The following is a 17,079-nucleotide window of genomic DNA, read 5'->3' as shown; positions in this document are numbered from 1 at the left end:
CCCCATTGTGGCTGCTGAATGTCCTTCAGCATTTTGGGATGCATGGTGTCTGGAGCAACCTCCCCCCCGCCCCAGAATATTTACTGGATGAATTGATTTAAACATGTCCGCTCTTGTGACTTCATTGCTTAACACGTTTTGATTGCATCCTCCCCTCGCCAGCCTCCTTGCCTCCAAAATAAAGGCCCGACTTCCTCACCTGGTATTCTGGGTATTCAAGGCTGCTTCTTCAGCCCTGACCTCCTGCTCACACAGCCTCCCTTTCCAGCTCTATACTGTGGGATCGGGAGGGAGCTTTCCAGGCCCTTTCCCCAGTGTGCCCTGCATCTTTGCTTTAGCTGTTCCCTGGCCTGGGCCGCCCTTTCCTAGTCATCATCCATCTCCCACCTGTCATTTCCTATCTTTCACTCAGACACTGCCTCCTCCAAGAAGCGTTCCAGGATCCTTCCCAGGCGCAATTAATCTCCAGCCCTTTATGCATCCATGACAGCCCTTCCGGGGAATGTTTTCCTCACCATGCCATCAGCTCCTTTAGGCTGGTTACTCATCTCTGTGCTACTCATCTCTGTGCACTGTCCCTGTCTCCCCAGTGTCTCATCTTGCCGGGGACACTTCAAGGGTCAGGATTTTTTTTTTTTTTTCCTGGAGTCAAAGAAGGGCATGTAGACTAGGAAGAATTGTGAGAGAAAAGGTTAGGCATCGGGGAACGGGGCACGAACTGGTTTCTCTCAGCCCTACTGATATCAGATGCACTCCTAAGGATGAGGGGTGTATAAATAAACCAGTTCCAACTCTCAGGCTAACTGAGCTTTTGGAGTTCTGTAAATTCAGCGCCTCCCAGTTTACAGAGAGGAAGAGGGACTCGCCCAAAGACACAGAGCCACCCAGGCAGGGAAGCACGGAAAGGTAGAGCCAGGAAGGCCCCTTGGGGATCACCCAGTTCCATGTTCTTGCCGCTTCCTCAGCCTCCACTCAGTTGCAAGCCCAGCACATACCCAGATGTGGGACAGATGCCTGTCCTTACATAGGCATCTCCGATCAGGAGGGTGGAGAGTGTGGGTGTTTGGGGTGGGGGCGTGTATAGCCTCCTCCCAGGACAGGTAAGGAGCATGAGGCTCTGAGAGGTGAGAGATACAAGGTCACACAAGCTTGGTGGGCAACCATGGATGTAAACCCCATTTGGTCCCACTAGCATCCCTCTCTATGCCCAGCAGTGGGGGGAGGTAGGAGAAGATCTCTAAGGAGGGAATGACTGGCAGAGCTAGAGTTTAAGGAATGCCTCTAGTCACTGGTGGACAGATTTTGAAAAACTTCCCTGGAGTGAGGAGGAGAGCCACACACCCACCCACATGCCACAGCCTACCTATCCCCAATTGGAAGCTTCATCCCTCAGAGAACTCTGGGTCCAGAGGGTATCTCCATCTGTCAGGCGTGGTCTGGGCCTCAGGGAAGCAGCATCTTCTCCACATTTAAGGGACTCAAAAGCCTGACTTTGCCTGAAGACATCAGAAGGGCTGGATCAGCCTCCCTGGGCAGCTGGGTCTCTGACCCCTTGTCTTTGGTGCTCTATCTCAGCGCCTGAAGATCTCTGCCATTCCCTGTTCAACCCCCTTATTTTACATAGAAACTGAAGCCCAGAGAGGGAAAGGACTTGCCCTGGGTCACACAGCATATCCGTCTCTCAAATCCTCATGCACTCTTTGCCTTCTGCTCCACTGCCTTGTTTGATGTTGAGACCCCTTTCTGGAGGGTAGAGACTAGAAGGTGGGGTTAGACCTTAGCTCGTGGCCTGGCAGTTAGTGGCTATGAATACATGTCTGCTGGTTGCTTGAATGAATGCTCCTTTTGCCGGGGAGAGCCGCTCTCTTTGGACAACCTGATTTATATGTGATCTGTAGCATTTTAAATCCCTGCTCAGCTCTTCCTTGGCACCCCCAGCGCCCACTGACAGGCAGAGACCACTTAAAGCCCTGGCCTCACAGATGGTAAAACTGCTGGAGCATGAGACTCTGGAACGTGCAGTCCTTCGTTATGGCGGCACTAAAAGGTTAAGTCTCGTGAACAATGGCTGGCATCCTGGGGCGCCAGCCACATGCTGGCACTGGGGATACGGAGGTACCCCACGCAGGTCTCTGCCCAGGAGGAGCACAGAAGGGAATGATAAGTGCCCCAGTAGCTATGGTAACAGGGCGGTCTGAGGAGGCGTCCGGAGATGTGGAACACCTGACCTGGACCTTGACTCACCGATCGGACTTAGACCGGTCATGGCTCTTTCGTTCAGTCAGCACACATCGTTGACCCCAGCATGTGCTGGGCGCCGTGCTCAGCAGTGTGTTGAAGAGCCACAGTCCCTCTCACCAAAGCTGGGTGAGGTGCCCCCGCTGTGCTCCCTGAGTCCCCCAGGGCTCCTCTTGACACACCCCCATCTCCCTGCATGTGATCGCCTGGTTTGGGGTCTGCTTTGCTTCCCTCTGTGCTCTGTGAGCCCCTCAAGGGCAGGGACCAGATCCATCTTGCTCTCTGCTTTGTCTCCAGTGCCCAGCACTGGGCCACCTGGCCCAGCAGCACTGCTTCTGTTCCGTGGCGAGTTGAACCTGGTGAAGTCAGGGTTCTGCAGGGCCATAGCATTCTGCTTTCTCCCTGGCTCAGGAACCTCTGTTTTTGATTCTCTCCCCATCCCCCCCATCCCCCCCCAGATTCTGGCCAAGTCATGAAAGCTGGGGAGGGCGGTGTTAGGAAGGTGAGACAGCGGTGGCTTAGCAGAGGGTGAGAAAGCCTCCCTGCTGCCTGGCCGCCGGCACCACGGGAATGGTTCTGGCAGGAGCTGCCTGCTGGGCTGAGATCACCATGGAGACCTGGCTTGGAGAGGGTCACTGGCAGTGGCTAAGGGCTGGAGGGGGCGGGGGTGACAGGGATTTGTGCAGAGGCTCCCAGCCTGCCCCGGGGCCCTTAAGGGGAGCAGGGGAGGCTGGGGCTCAGCACAGTTCGCTTGCTAAGTAGTTGGGAGCCTCCCGTCCTAAATCTCCCCCTCACTTGTCACCCCAATACACCATATCTGCCACCCCAACAGAGGTTCCTTAGCTTGGCAGCTGTTATTCAACTGCAGTAAAGCTGTCCTACAGCTGCCCCCAGCCCTCCAGCTGAACCTGTCTCCCCACCCTGTTTATCACCCTAACTGGAGAACTGACACCCACCCCAACTGTATCCCCTGCCCCAATCACCCCAGTTGCAATACAGCTTTTCTCCCCATCACCCCAGTTGTAATACAGCTGTCGCCATAACAAGCACACCTCTTACCCCTATGGCTAATATTCCATCCTCCCCTCACCAGCAGGAGACCAGACAGCTTAACAAAGATGCAGCTCCTACCCTCCCCCTCATGCCTCTGCATGCCACCTGGGCTGAGGCACCAGGATGGGGTGCTGTCCCGCCTCCCAGGAGCCCACCTGGCTCCCTGAGGGGAGTCCTGGCAAGTCCAGCCTTGGGACAAAAGTCTTCCTGGGGGCTGACTGCCCAGCAGACAGCAGCCAAGGCTGAGCAGAATTTAAATGTGGCCCCGTTGGAAAGGGAAGCCAAGAAAGAGGACAAGAGAGGGAAGGCTTTCTGTGGCTGCCTGGTTCCTGCAGGGGTGGGGGAGGGTGGATGGCTTGCTGAGGAGTCTCAGAAGGTGGTTTTAGGACCCCCACGCCTGCCCCTTAATTTTGGTGGGTTGGTCACTCACCCAGTATAGGAGACATGAATTTCAGGGCTCTGAGAAGAGCACAGAGCTCTAAAAGAGCCAGGCTAACGACTGGAGGTCTTGAGAATAACTGAGCCCACCCCTTTCCCACTGGGCATCTTCCCACTCACCCCAGCAAAGCTAGGGGTCTGGATAGGGAGTCAGGTCCCCAGAGCCCTGCAAACATAATTAGGACTGACTGTCTAGGGAAAGGGGGTACTTGAGATCTCTATTGTCTGGTGATTGTAGGGACTGGGGACTCGAGATTTTCTGAGCTTCAGGAAGGCGGGGTGCAGCCAAACACAGATGGTATTTTGTTGGGCAATTTCTTTATTCCTTTATTCAGACAGACTTCCTCAGCACCTCACCTCTCTAAGGAACAGAATGACATTGATAGGGAATGGGGAGAAGGTTGGATTTGGAAGAAATTAAAGCAGTGGTTCACACCTGTGCTGTGCTAAGGCCCTGTCTTCACATTATGTCATTCCTCAGAACAGCCTAGGTAGGAGGAATTACTAAACGAACTGTTACATGAGGAAGCCGAGGCTTGGGGCGCCTAGCTGGCCCACGCCTCATGAAGATAATGACTAGTACTAATTAGAATCACTTATGACACATTTATGGACCAGGCTTAATCTGCCTCAAACCACTGAACCTTCCCAAAAAATTTACGGGATAGTTCTGTTATCCCCTTTTTACAGATGAGTAAACTGAGGCTCACAAAGATTCACTGACTTTCCCAAGGTCATAGAGCTATTAAATGGTGGTGCTAGCGTTTGAACTCAGCTGTGTCTGACTCAGCTCAAGTTCTGAACAGATTGCACTGCCTGGAATCCCAGCTCCTCATCCAGCACATCCTTTACCTCTCAGTGGTGTGGGCCTTGGACACACACCTATTTTACAGATGGGGAAAGTGAGCTCAGAGCAGGCCAGAAGCAGTCCAGAGGCTCATGGCTGGGGCCACTTGGAATTTTCTGTGAGAAGGAACAATGCAGTTCCCTTCTCTCAGAATCCTGGTAGGAACCAGGTAGAGGTCCCGCTTTTAGCCTCCCTGTTCCCAGAGCTCAGGGTCTGTCCCTGCCGCTGACTTCTGCCTCTTCTCTTGTGTTTCTCTGCAGCTTTCAGAAAACCAACGCCAAGACCCCTCCCAGCGTCCACATGGTCCTCCGGCAGGCGCCTGCCCCTCTGCCTCCCGCCCCACCTCCCCTGCACCCCCTGCAGCCCCATTGACCCCCCACCCCTCCCTGCCCATCTCCTCCACGCAGAAGCCGAAGGTGAGCCCTTTCTGCACAAAACCAGCAATTGTAAATACTTTTTAAAAATGTACAAAACTTAAAAACAAAACACAGTTTTAGAAAAAGACAAAAAAAAGAGAGAGAGAGAGAGAACGCGAGCGTGTGCAAGAGGTTGCGAGCAGGGCCTCAAGGTGTCCAGAGCCCCTGCAAGTATGCACTGAGAAATTTATCTACAGGTCGTTTGACAAAAATGAACAATATCCTATTTATTGTATATACTGTTTTATTATAAATCGTGGATTGTATATTGCATTCTGTAAACCTGCTGTGGTCCCGTGGTGTGCAAATTCGCATGGTGGGGGGGAGGGAGAAGAACCTCTTGCGGGAGCTTTTTTTTTTTTTTTTCTTATTTTTCACTCTTTTGGGTTTTCTCTTCTGTTGTTGTTGTTGTTTTCTGTTGGCAGGACACACCCAAAGATCCAAGTTTGTATTAAAAAGAAATGAAAAAAAGCAAAAAAAAACAAAAAACAAAAACAAAAAAACAACCTCGTGTCTTGTGAAAGGGGGTGAGTGAGGGTGGACAGAGTGGAAGGGGTGTGACAGCTGGGGGTCGTCACCAGCCACTGGGTCCCCAGAGGAGTTGAAATACCTTCATATGTTCCCTCCCTCAGAGCTCTCCCTTCTGCCTGAGATCTGAGTCACCTTTGCATCTGGGCCCCTTCCTTTACACCCCAGGCCCTGGGTCTCCCCTGCCTCTGGGCTCCCCAGACTGCCCCCTGGGGTTTCGTGGCCCTTGGTCCATGCTTTCTGTCCCAGGTCCAAGGAGTCTGCCTTTTAGAGCTTTCTTTTGCCCTAGGTCCTGGGTCTCCCATGATTCTGAGACCCCTGTTCTCCCCCAAGTCCTTGGTTTCCTCTCCCTGAGGAACCCCCATTATAAATCCGGTCTTGGGTCTCCCCTGCTTCTAGACCCCCTTACTCCATCCTCTGTCCCAGGTCTCTGACTCCAGCCCCTTCATTTGTCCTGTGTCCCCTCAGCCTTTGGGCCCCACCGTTGTACTCTGGTTCAGGATACCTGTCTTTCAGACACCCATCAATCCTGAGCGCAAGAACCCTTGTGGGACACTCCCCTTTCCCACAAAGACTGGAGTATCCCCTGTTTGTGTGTCTCCCATCTACCCCAGGGCCTGGGTCTCCTTTGTCTCCAGGTCCCCCCTCTTTTTTATCCTAACACACCTGCCTCTGCGTATGCAAACTCCAAGGTTTGACTAGGCCAAACCCATCTGCCTTCTCCTTTCTTTCCACTCTGAACCCCAAATGCCGGGTCTGTATTTCCTCCCAGCTTTTGTAAACTTTGGAAAAAGAAAACTCCTAATCCTGTGCCTATTTCTGGTGGACCTGGCAGGGCCGAACTGTATCACACCCCCTGACCTTGGGGAGCTCTTGGCTGCCCTTGACCAAATAAGCCCACTTTGGGCTGCCTGGTCCTTAGCAAGCAGCTTTTCCCATAGACCCAGTTTATGTTAAAGCTCTGCTCTTTGTCCCTCCCTGCTGAAGCTCAAGGAGACCCCAAGGGACAGCTCTGCACCACCTGCCCCCCTCCCTCACCCTACCGGCAAGGCCCAGGCCTTGGGAGGGTCAGAGGAACCCTCCGCCTGAGGCAGGAGACAGACCCCCAGCTTCTGGGCACCCCTGTCTGAAAAAGGACGCTGGAGGGTTCAGACAGGAGCAGGTAACAGTCCCTAAAACTGCATTCTCTGTGCTGGATGTGAAGGTTCAGCCTCCCACCAAGCGCCCTCTGTGCAGCCCCAAGACTCAGCTGAAGACGCCGTTGTTCCCACCCTCCTGCGCGGTGAGGGCGGAGGCATCCACTGCACTCAAGCTGCAGCCCGGGGTGGGGCTGGGAGTCGGGGCAGGGGCTGTAAGACCCAGCGAGGGTTTCCTGGAGGCCAACACCGGGGTGCATAAGAATGAGGGAGTTCCCAGAGGAGGAAAGAGCAGGGCAGGGGGTGGAAGCCACACGTCGCTAGGTCTGTTTGGAGTAGACACTGTGTGTGTGTTTGGGGAGGGGAGAGGGCTTTGGAAAGGTCACCCCTGGGCAGGGGGGAGGCTGGTTGGAAGGGGTGGGTGGCTTCAAAGGCACCAGTGGGAGAGGCCAGGAGAAGTTTGTTTTCAGCCCCAAGAATCGCCCGCAGGGAGAAAATGAATGTGTTCAGGGCTGCTGAGGAAGCGGAAGAGATCAGGGAAGGCTGTCCAGGTGGGGCAGGCTGGGTAGGGGGGGGCTCGCTGAGGGGGTTGAGGGCTGGGGGATGGAGGTGCAGTGGGGAAGGGGTAGTGGGGGGATTATTCCGTGGAAGGGACTGTTGCAGCTCTGCAAGATGGGGAGGAGGGACAGTGAAGGCTTGTGTGCCCAGGAATTGGGGTGGGGGTGGAGAGGGGTGACCCAGGAAGGAAATGGGAGTTTAGGGAGAAAATTATAGCCCAGCAAGGAGGCTCTGTAACTTGAAGAGGGCTTTGTAGGAGGGGTGGGGATTCACTGAAAAGAGAGGGGCACCTGGAGAGGGATGGAACCCAGAGAAGGCCTTGTGGTTTCCGGGATGGGAGGGAGGCTTGGCGAGAACTGGGGCTCCTTGAAAGGTTAAGGGTGGGCTCCTGGAGAGAATGGAGCTCAGGAAGGGGAGGGGTCTCAGTCCAGGGTCTGTGGCTTAGTCTGGGCTGAAGAGGGCTGAGGAGGGCCGAGGTGTATTTGGAGAGCAGGCTCAGGGACATCTGCCATGGCCGAGGGCCCAGCCTTTGGGATGGAAGCTTCTCTTGGCCCTTGGGCCCTGGGGCTTCTGGGGGAAGGGCCTTCGCAGCCACAATCCCACACCTGATCCTGGAATTCATCAAGGCAATGTGGCTCCTAGATATTTGGGTTTTGCCGCCATTTATTAAACGCTTCCCTGAGGTTTTTATTCCTCAAGACAATCCGTGAGGTAGAGAAAAATACTCACCTCATTTACAGATGGGAAGACAGGTTCAGAGACACGGAGTAAGTGACCTGTCCAAGATCCCACAGGAGGTGGCAGAAGCAGGTTGGCCCAGAGTCTGGCTCTGAGCCCTTACTTTTTCATAACAATTTAAAGGGAAAAAAATCTTGCTTATAAAGTTCATCCCCAAATTCATCTATTCTATAATAAAAATTTTAAATGATAGAAATAAGAGTAAGAAAAAATTATATAACACTATGTACTAGTTACTATTCTAAACCATATATATAAACTCATTCCATCCCCACAACAATCCCGTGAGGCTTTACTGTAATGATTATCATTCCCATTTTACAGACAGGAAACTCAAGTGCAGAGAGGTAATTTACAAAGACCACTCAGTGAGTAAATAATGACACCAGGGTTGAAACCCAAGCAATCTCCTTCAGGAGTCTGCTTCACTATACTGTTCAAGGTGAAAACCCACTCTACCCCCATTCCTGGTAACAATCCTTGTGTCAACATTTTCGAGTCCATTCATCTAGATCACTGGTTTTCAATCCAGAGATTTGATTGGTCTGGGTGGGGCCTGGGCATGGGGATTTTTAAAAGCTCCCCAGGTGGTTCTAATGTGCAGCCAAAGTTGAGAACCTCTAATCTAGCTATTGTGCTGAGTGCGTACAAGCAGCCACCTGTGTGCACACACCTATATTTAATGAGTTGTCCTAGGTGTGCATAAGATGCTTTCTTGAGTGTATACTGTGGTATCCATCAGTGTTTATCACTGAGTGGCTGGTTGTAAATTACCATGGGTCCTTCTCAGTGACTGTTAGAGACACTGTGTGAACACATTAATTCAACCGATATTTCTTAAGCATCTATAAGATTCCAAGCACTGTCCCAGGCACCTGGGGATACACCAGTGAACAAGACAAATGGGGTCCCTGCCTTTGTGTGTATGGTCTGATAGTATTGACAAATTTGGTCTTACGTCTTTCCCTGTGGGTGGCAGGGGTTGGGAACCCCTCAGGGGTTGCTAAGGGGTGAATGGCTGGCTGGGAGGGCTTAGGAAGGTGAGACTTGCTGGTTGGCTGTGTGCAGGGTGGATCTTCTGGCCCTGTGTGCAGATGTGTTTGAGAGAGGGAGACCCAGGGCATGTTTCCGGGTTTGAATGAGTGTGGCTGACTATGTGGCATGTGTTTAAAGGTGTGCATGATCTGGGCCGGTGAAAGTGTGCACAACAGTGTGTGTGTGTGTGTGTGTGTGTGTGTGTAGGAGGGGGTGATGGGGGAGGGCTGTGTGCAAAGTAGGCACCAGCCTAGAACAGCACACAGATGGTGGCACATGCACACTCAAGCACACACACACAGACAGCTGCTGCAAAGAGGAGGCTGGGTTCCAGTCCCAGGGCACAAACTCCCAGGGCCAAGAGAATTCTGCTTTGGGTGTGTGGAGGAGGCACAGCTGGGGCTGGAAACTCTAGAGTGGGAGGAAGGGAGGGAGAGACAGAGAGGGAGGCTGGGGAGCCACATCCTTGATCTCTGGTCTGTTTCAGCAGTTCCGGACTTAGTGCTCTGGGTCTCTCTGTGACTCTGGGTCTCCCTCTCTCTAATGTCTGGATCTTGGATCTGTTTCTCTTTTCTGGGTCTTGGGCTCTGAGGCTGATCACATGACTCTGGGTCACCACCTCTCCAGCCTACTTGGCTCTCTGTGTCCCCTTCCAAGTCTGTCTGTCTCTGCCTCTATGTACGCCTCTGTCTCCGTGTCCTTCCTTGTCCTTGCCAGGTGGGAGGAGGGGGCCCAGTGCTCAGGAAGCAGGTGTCAGCTCACTCAGGCAGCAGGGAGTGAAGTTGAGAAGGGCACAGAGCCAGGAGCCCCTGGACACACAGCCACACTCCAGGACACATACTCAGGGAGCTCACAGGAACGCACAGTGTCATACATGGAGAGATGGGTCCTCGGGGACATACACCCAGGTACACAATTCAACACACAGCTGCACCCCACAACGCACGGATGCCAAACACCGAGGGTCACATGCAAAGAAATCACACACACACACACACACACTGACAAATACTCATCTAGGCACACCGGGATACACAGTCACAGGCACTCAGGGCATTCTTCCAGAGGAAAACCCAGGGCCATGGGCACGCACACGGACACAACCGTACACACACCCTAAGAAACATACAGACACACAGGCACAAAGATAGGAGACACAATCACACACTGAAACACAAATATACAGAGGCACAGGCACACTCAGTTCCACCACGGCAGTCACACTCAGAGCCACATACAGTCAGGAGTAAGGAGGCAAATGAGCACAGACAGGCAAATAGCCTCAAGGACAACCAGAGACAGAGGCACAACAGGCACACTGAGGGACACACCCAGGCACAGGAAGAACATCCTCAGGTACACCCCCCCTCGGGGCTCACTCTGGAGCACCTGGGGACACGCCCACAGGCGGCGGGAGCGGGGCCCGGGCGGCCCAGCGCACCTGGCGCCCTCGGCTCGCCCCCAGGCGGCCCCAGGCGCCCCGAGTGTGCGTGCCCGCGCGTGCGTACCCGTGCGAGCGTGCCCGCCCCGTGCGCGCCGCCACCTGTGGGAGGAGAGGTGCGCGCTGCGCCCGGGGCTGCCTGGCCGGCGCGGCGCTGGGGGAGCGGTTGCCATGGTGCGCAGAGCGCGGCCGCATACTAATGGGGCGGCCACTGGCGCTGCCCCCTGTCCGCCCCGCTCCCTCCTCCCACTCCTTCCTCCAGCTCAGCCCGAGTCGCCCCGGCCCGAGGCTTGGCCAGCGCACCCGACTCAGAGAGCCAGAGCCTCACCTCGGCCTCCCCATGCCGGCCTGGGGCCTGGGGCGGTTGGGAAGCTCGGGGCTGCGGGACTCCCGGAGGAGGCCAGGTGAAAGGCTGCGCGGGGCGAGGGCCTGGGGCGCTGCCCGGCCTGGGCATGGGCACCAAACGGGCACGGCAGCTGGGAGCGCAGGTGCTGTCTTGGAAACCGGGGTGGCAATCCTGGGAGGGGGGAAAATAAAGGGGGAATTTAACGCTTTTGTTGCCATCGGTCCCTCCAGCCAGTCTTCCCCAGGCTTGGCTGGGGAGAGGGAGGGGACTTGACCAATCACTAATACAGTCTACACCCCTCACTTTCCATCTGCTTCCAGCATCTCTCCAGTTCTGGCTTGGCCTATGGTGGTGGTAGTGGTGGGGGAATCAGTTACCATCACTCCAGTTCCGCTCGTCTGACTGGTGAGGTGGGGCTGTGGAGGAGTGTGCTGAGGACTGAGGGCAGGGGGGCATTGGCACCAAAAGGGTTACCGTACCTTAATCCCAGTCCCTGAGCCCCCCTTTTTACACAGCCTTGACCCCCTACCCACTCAGGCCCACTGTTTTAATTGGCATGGAGGGGTGTGGTGGTATTCTGGGGTTGGGGGAGCCAGCAGAGGGTTTGCAGGTAGAGGCAGTGGGTGGGGGGGGTTAATGGGGGGGAGCCAGGCAGTTGCCTAGCAACCCCACAGCTGTCTGTTGACCTAGAAGAAGCTGCGCTGTCTTGACACAGCTGGTGTTTACATGTAACCGAGGCTCTGGCTTACCCGCTTGCTTGGAGGAAAGCTGAGGCAGTGCCCTGGTGGCAGCCTGGCCCCAGCCCCTGGCTGTGGTGGGCTTCGTGCCTGGTGCCTGCCTGCCCTCTTTGCTTCAGCTCCTACCTCAAGTCCAACTGGAGAGAGAGTGGGAGGGCAGAGCGCAGAGCTGGAGGCTTTGGAGCTGGGGACAGTTGATACACACACACACACACACACACACACACAACCCAAGGCCTTCAACATAGAAATGGTGGGAGACTAAGAAAGGGTTGGGGGAGTTCCCTGGTGGCCTAGTGGTTAGGGTTCTGGGCTTTCACTGCCGTGGCCCAGGTTCAATCCCTGGTGGGGTAACTGAGATCCTGCAAGCCGTGTGGCATGGCTGAAAAAATAAAATTCCTTGATAAAGGGCTGGGGGATGAGGGTGCCCAGTTTGTTCACAGATTTCAACCCACACAGACAACTCCAGCATTTGCAGGGACACATCGACACAGAGACCCACGCAATCAAACTGACATAGGCACACACACAGGCACAGAGATGCCCATTGACATAATGACATCCAGGTAGACACACACAGACACACAGAAGTGCAGTAATCAAGTGATTGAAACCCCAACACACAGACATATGCACAGACCTCTTGATACAGAGGACAAACAGGCACTGACCATCTGATAAGAGACACACACTCCAAAACACTGACACACCAAAATCCCCATGTGGTAACACCAGCAGCTATCATACTAACGCAGTTCATTCCAGCTAGAGTTTGCAGGTCTGCATTATGAAAGAAACCCAGCCTCACATATGGAGTCACCCACACGCACACTGAGAAACACACAACTCCCCAAACTTTTATTGATTGCCCACAATGCTTAAGGCAGGCAGTTGCTGACAGCACAGATGTAAGCAAAGACACACCCAGGAGCCCAACATGTGAAGAGACACAAGTCCCTGAAGGACCATGGGCCCTGACATGTCCCACCCGCACCCACACCCACACAAATACCCGTAGCACAAACACATGCCGGCCTAGGGTGTGAGGGGAGACTCCTCCCTGCCCACAAGCCCTGAGGAGCAGCAGATGTGCCTTGAGGTCAGAGGGCCCTAGTGGCTTCAGTACCAGCTCCAGATGAACCCATACAGCCTGGGCTGTACCCTCAGCACTAGGGAGGAAACAGCACCAGCTCTCTCCCTGGGAGCCCTCAGACTGAGAGGAAAGATACAGCCCATCCCCAGGAGGCCCTGTCTGAAGCTCTGTCCTCCTCAGTCCCTGCCTGGACTGACAAAAGAGGCACTGTCCTGCCCAGATGAGCTCCGGTCTGACGGAGGCCGTATCTCCCTCCCAGGCAGCTCTGGACACTACAGATGGACACATATACACACACCAGCATGTGGCAGCTCCTGGGGGGTTCTGGAGGGCTTCCTGACAGAGGTGAGCCTGGCGCCTGGTTTTGGAGCCCAGGAGGAAAGGGGGAGGGAGTGTGCTGAGGAGGGCCTCCTTATCTTACCCCACACCCGCCCCTCACCCAGCAGCTCCTCCTCCCGCCAGGGCCCAAGGGGCCTGCTGGGGCCCCACAGCCCTGTCAGCCCAAGCAGTGAGCAGGAGGAGGAGAGCGGGTATTTTTAGCTTCTCTGCCACTGACATTTCGCAGCAGGCGACCTGGGGTGAAGCTGAGTGAGTGCTGAAGGCTGGGAGAAGCCGCCAGCGCCTTCCCGCCCCCGTTGCACATGCACACACAACTGTGCACGCACACAGCCACGTCCCGCAACACTCGCAATGCTCACCTAAGGGGCACAGCTTCAGGGACACAGTTATGTGCGGATCTAGATACACACACATGCACCTGTGCACACACACGGTCCACGTGCCACTTATGCCTAAAACCTCACACACCCGGACAACACGAAATGTACCTGTTCACACACCCAGATACATGCACGTACAATTCAGACATACAACACACTTCCCACACCTAGCTGAGCACGCACACACTCGGTCATCATTCAGTTGAGAAGTATGATTCAGTGCCTGCTGTGTGTTGGGCACTGTTCTAGACACAAACAGTACTGTGAACATACAGAGCAAAATTCCAGCCCTCATAGAGTTTACATCCTGGGGCGGGGGGGAAATGTTTGACCATAAACAAAAAATAAATAAAGTATTGCTTCAAGAACCACCCATTTAACCCAATCCCCCCAAACACACAACCACACGTGTGAACAGCTCCCTGACAGTCACTGTCCCACAAATATACAAAACTGCACACACAACCCACAGTCAGGACTCATACAGACAACTCCACCTTGTCCCTCAAAACAATCACAGACGTGTGCACAGCTGTGCACATATGCAGTTATACACTTCACGTGTAAATACTCATGCAATCAAACACACGATACACACGCACAAATCCAACCACACACACACTGTGCATAACTATATAAGTTACTTACCTTCGTACACAGAATATAGCCTCTACAAAAGCATGTAAGTGCAGGTTCACACACGCCCCTCTACATGCCCTTGTGCACACACACACATGCTCACAACTATCCCCTCAGGGTAAAATTCCTCTCCCTGCCTATAGCAGACACACACATGCACACATTCCCACAATCCTCCCCCCACCCAGTGAAGTCCAAGCCTGTTTGCCTATGTTCACAGATGTACACACGGAGCCCTATCACACAACTTCACATACACACCTAACTCCCAAGCTGCAAAGAGGCCACACACCTAGGTTCACGCCCATCCTCCCACCCTCCAGCCCCTTCCCTCTTTTCTCAAGGTGAGTGTGGTCACTGCACACCATACGTGCACCCAAAATTCTGCCCCCAAGATTCCAACCCTACTGACCCCAGGGACTGGGGGTTGAGGCCAGGCCCTAGAGAAACCCAGCAAGGGGCAGGACTCCCTCTGAGTTCAGAGTTTGCCCCTGGTGCCCAGACTGGAGGTGGAGCCAGGAGAGTCTATGCTTCTCAGAGGCGCCACCAGGCCCCTCCTCGCTTTGCTCTCCTCCCCTCCTCCCTCTCTTCTTGAGTTCCTTTCCTTCTCTTTCTCTATCTCCCCATCCCATCGCCACCTCCCCAGTAGCCCTTGGCCCAGAACCAAACTCTCCTTTTCTCTTCCAGGTTCTGCTGCCCTAGAGGGTGTTGGAGCCCTTGTGATAAACAGATGGACTATCAAGCACACAAACACATCACTTGGGACAAAAAAAAAGAAAAGAAAAGCAAAAGCCAGAGGTCATTGTCGTATCATGAAGAACTAGGAGGGAGAAACAGCTCAATGGGCCATGGGAAGGCTAGGATAGGACAGACCGGGCCACGGGCCAGTGGGCACAGCAGACACCGCTAGGGGAAGAAGCAGCCCTGGCTTCCACTTCCGACTCTGCTGTGTTACCCTGGATCAGCTGCTGCCCCTCTCTGGATCTCTCTTCTGCTTCTAACAAAGAGAGAGCTGCAGTTGGTGATTTCTGAGGCAATGAGATTCCCAAAGTCACTGCAGCAGTTGTATAAACAGGGCGGGGGCCTGGGAGCCTGGGGAGTCTGATCAGAGTAACAAAAGCCCCCTCCTCAGAGGCTCCCCGACAGCCTCCTCCCCCCTCTAGGCCTGGGCTCTAGTCTGGGTTGAAGCACCAGAGGCCAACAGCACCCCTGCCCCCCAGTACATATAAACACATGTGCCCACGTCTTTTGCCCTCTCTGGACCTTAGGCGTCCAGGCTCGTGTGTTTAGGGGCTCACATTCGGGCTCTGTGCCGGTGAGCCAGTCTATGTGTGCACTGTCTGTCTGTCTGTCCGGCTGCCAGCAGCCTTCAGGCGCCAGGAGGGGAGGTGGGGGCGGGGAAGGAGGTAGCGTTGACAAGTTCCAATGTCTGGCTTTCCCTCCTGGAAACCCCGAGCTGGGGCTGGCCCCCCCTTCCCTTCCTGTCTCTCTCGCTCAAGCACGTCCCTTCTAAGAGCCCCTCTCTGCAGACACCCCCAGTGGAACCAAGCCCAGATCTGCTGCCAAGAAGGCCGACATTTCTTCGACTTGCCACGTTAAAGGGGCCTGCACAGGCACGCACTCAAATCCCCCCCTCCATGTCCTCCTCCTGTGCACATTCAGACGACCCGAAACACACAAAGACACGGTTGGACACAGCGGCCACCTGTGCACACAGGAGGCAGCACATGGAGCGCATCCGACCCGGGGCTCACAGACAAGTACCAACACGGCCACGTACTCCCCCTTCCTACACTCAGCTCACCACAGACTCAGAAGCACGCAGTTTCCAGCACGCGGTGCTCACAGACACGCACAAACACAGTCACACACAGGGCCCTGCCGAGCAGAGAAACAAGTGCAAACCCGTAGCTTACTGTCTCTCCCTGCATAGCACAGCTGCCACCTCCGCCACGGCTGCTTTGGCCCCATGCGGATGCAACCCCAGGAACACAACAGCCGTGCCGCCTGTTCTCTGCACACACAGCCGAGCATCAACAATCACACACGGTCATCCCCTGCATCACCAGAGATAACCATGCTTACAAAGCCCGCCGGGCACAGAGACACCCCGTGCCCACGCCCTGGACATTTGGACCAGCGCACTCTGTTACACAGTGTCTTCCTGGGCATGGAGATCTGCCTAAAATCCCAGCTGCACACATGACTCTGCTGTGCACATACAATCGCCGTCCCTTGGGCACACACAGAGGAGCTCAAACTCACAGTTACGTCATTATCCTCTTGCACACAATAACAAATTCACAGGGGCCCCAACGCACCCAGACATGAGGTGAGTACACAGACTCAGACACACATGCTGAGCCTTTTACGCACACAGATTCCTTATCACTAATAGTCGTCGTCTTGTCATCCTCCCTTGTGCTTACACAAACATGCAGTGGCCCCTGTGTATCACAAACCAGCACAAACTCACACACAGTCACCTGTGTGCATTGAGGCAAACACAGACTCACCCCCAGCATGCTCCCCCCTGCACACCTAAGTGTGCACACTCCCACAGACAGACCCGGCTACCTGAACCTCACACACAGACACCCCAGCCCCAGGCCCCCAACCCAAGCCTCCTGCCTCCCTTTCTTGGCTGGTGAGGGTGGGGCAGGACTGGGAAGGTTGGGGGCTGGCTCAACCCTTGTTCCCTCCCTACGCCGGCTGGCTCGCTCCTTCCTGTCTGGCAGAGTCAGCCAGCCCAGCCCCGGCTCCGGCAGCCCTGGCTGTTCTGGGCAAACTCTCGGCGGGTTGGTCTCGGCTGATGCGCAACAGCAGCAGCAGCAGCAGCAGCAGGGGCGAGAAGGCTGCGGGCGGCTGCCAACGTGGCAGACGGCGGGCAGGGCGGCAGGAAGGAAGCTGGGCCCGTTCTGCGCCCACTCACTGGGGGAGACAAAACCAAGGGGGCTGGATGAGCAAGCGAAGCAGCTGGGCAAGGGGACGTCGTGCCCAGCCCGGGCTCTGGGCCCACATTGGCCCCAGACTCACTGGGTGACCTTGGGGAACTTGCTCCCCTTCTCTGATCCTGTTTCCTTCTCCTTCAGCAAGCGAACAGCCTGGCCTGGATGC

General features: G+C 55.0%; 1 protein-coding gene across 2 annotated transcripts in view; it reads left to right on the top strand.

Moving 5' to 3' along the window:
- AHDC1 (AT-hook DNA binding motif containing 1) overlaps nt 1–5,274 on the top strand; it is a 65,076-nt gene extending 59,802 nt beyond the window's left edge. For both annotated transcript variants that reach the window (XM_060089242.1, XM_060089241.1), the window contains exon 7: nt 4,837–5,274. The gene's annotated coding sequence lies outside the window, so the exon portion shown is untranslated. The remainder of the gene's footprint in view (nt 1–4,836) is intronic.
- Nucleotides 5,275–17,079: the final 11,805 nt, after the last annotated feature.

This window comes from Mesoplodon densirostris, chromosome 2, assembly GCF_025265405.1.
Source record: "Mesoplodon densirostris isolate mMesDen1 chromosome 2, mMesDen1 primary haplotype, whole genome shotgun sequence".
In the NCBI taxonomy this organism is placed as follows: domain Eukaryota; kingdom Metazoa; phylum Chordata; class Mammalia; order Artiodactyla; family Ziphiidae; genus Mesoplodon; species Mesoplodon densirostris.
The sequence above is the reverse complement of the archived record's forward strand: the minus strand, read 5'-3'. Positions and strand labels throughout refer to the sequence as shown.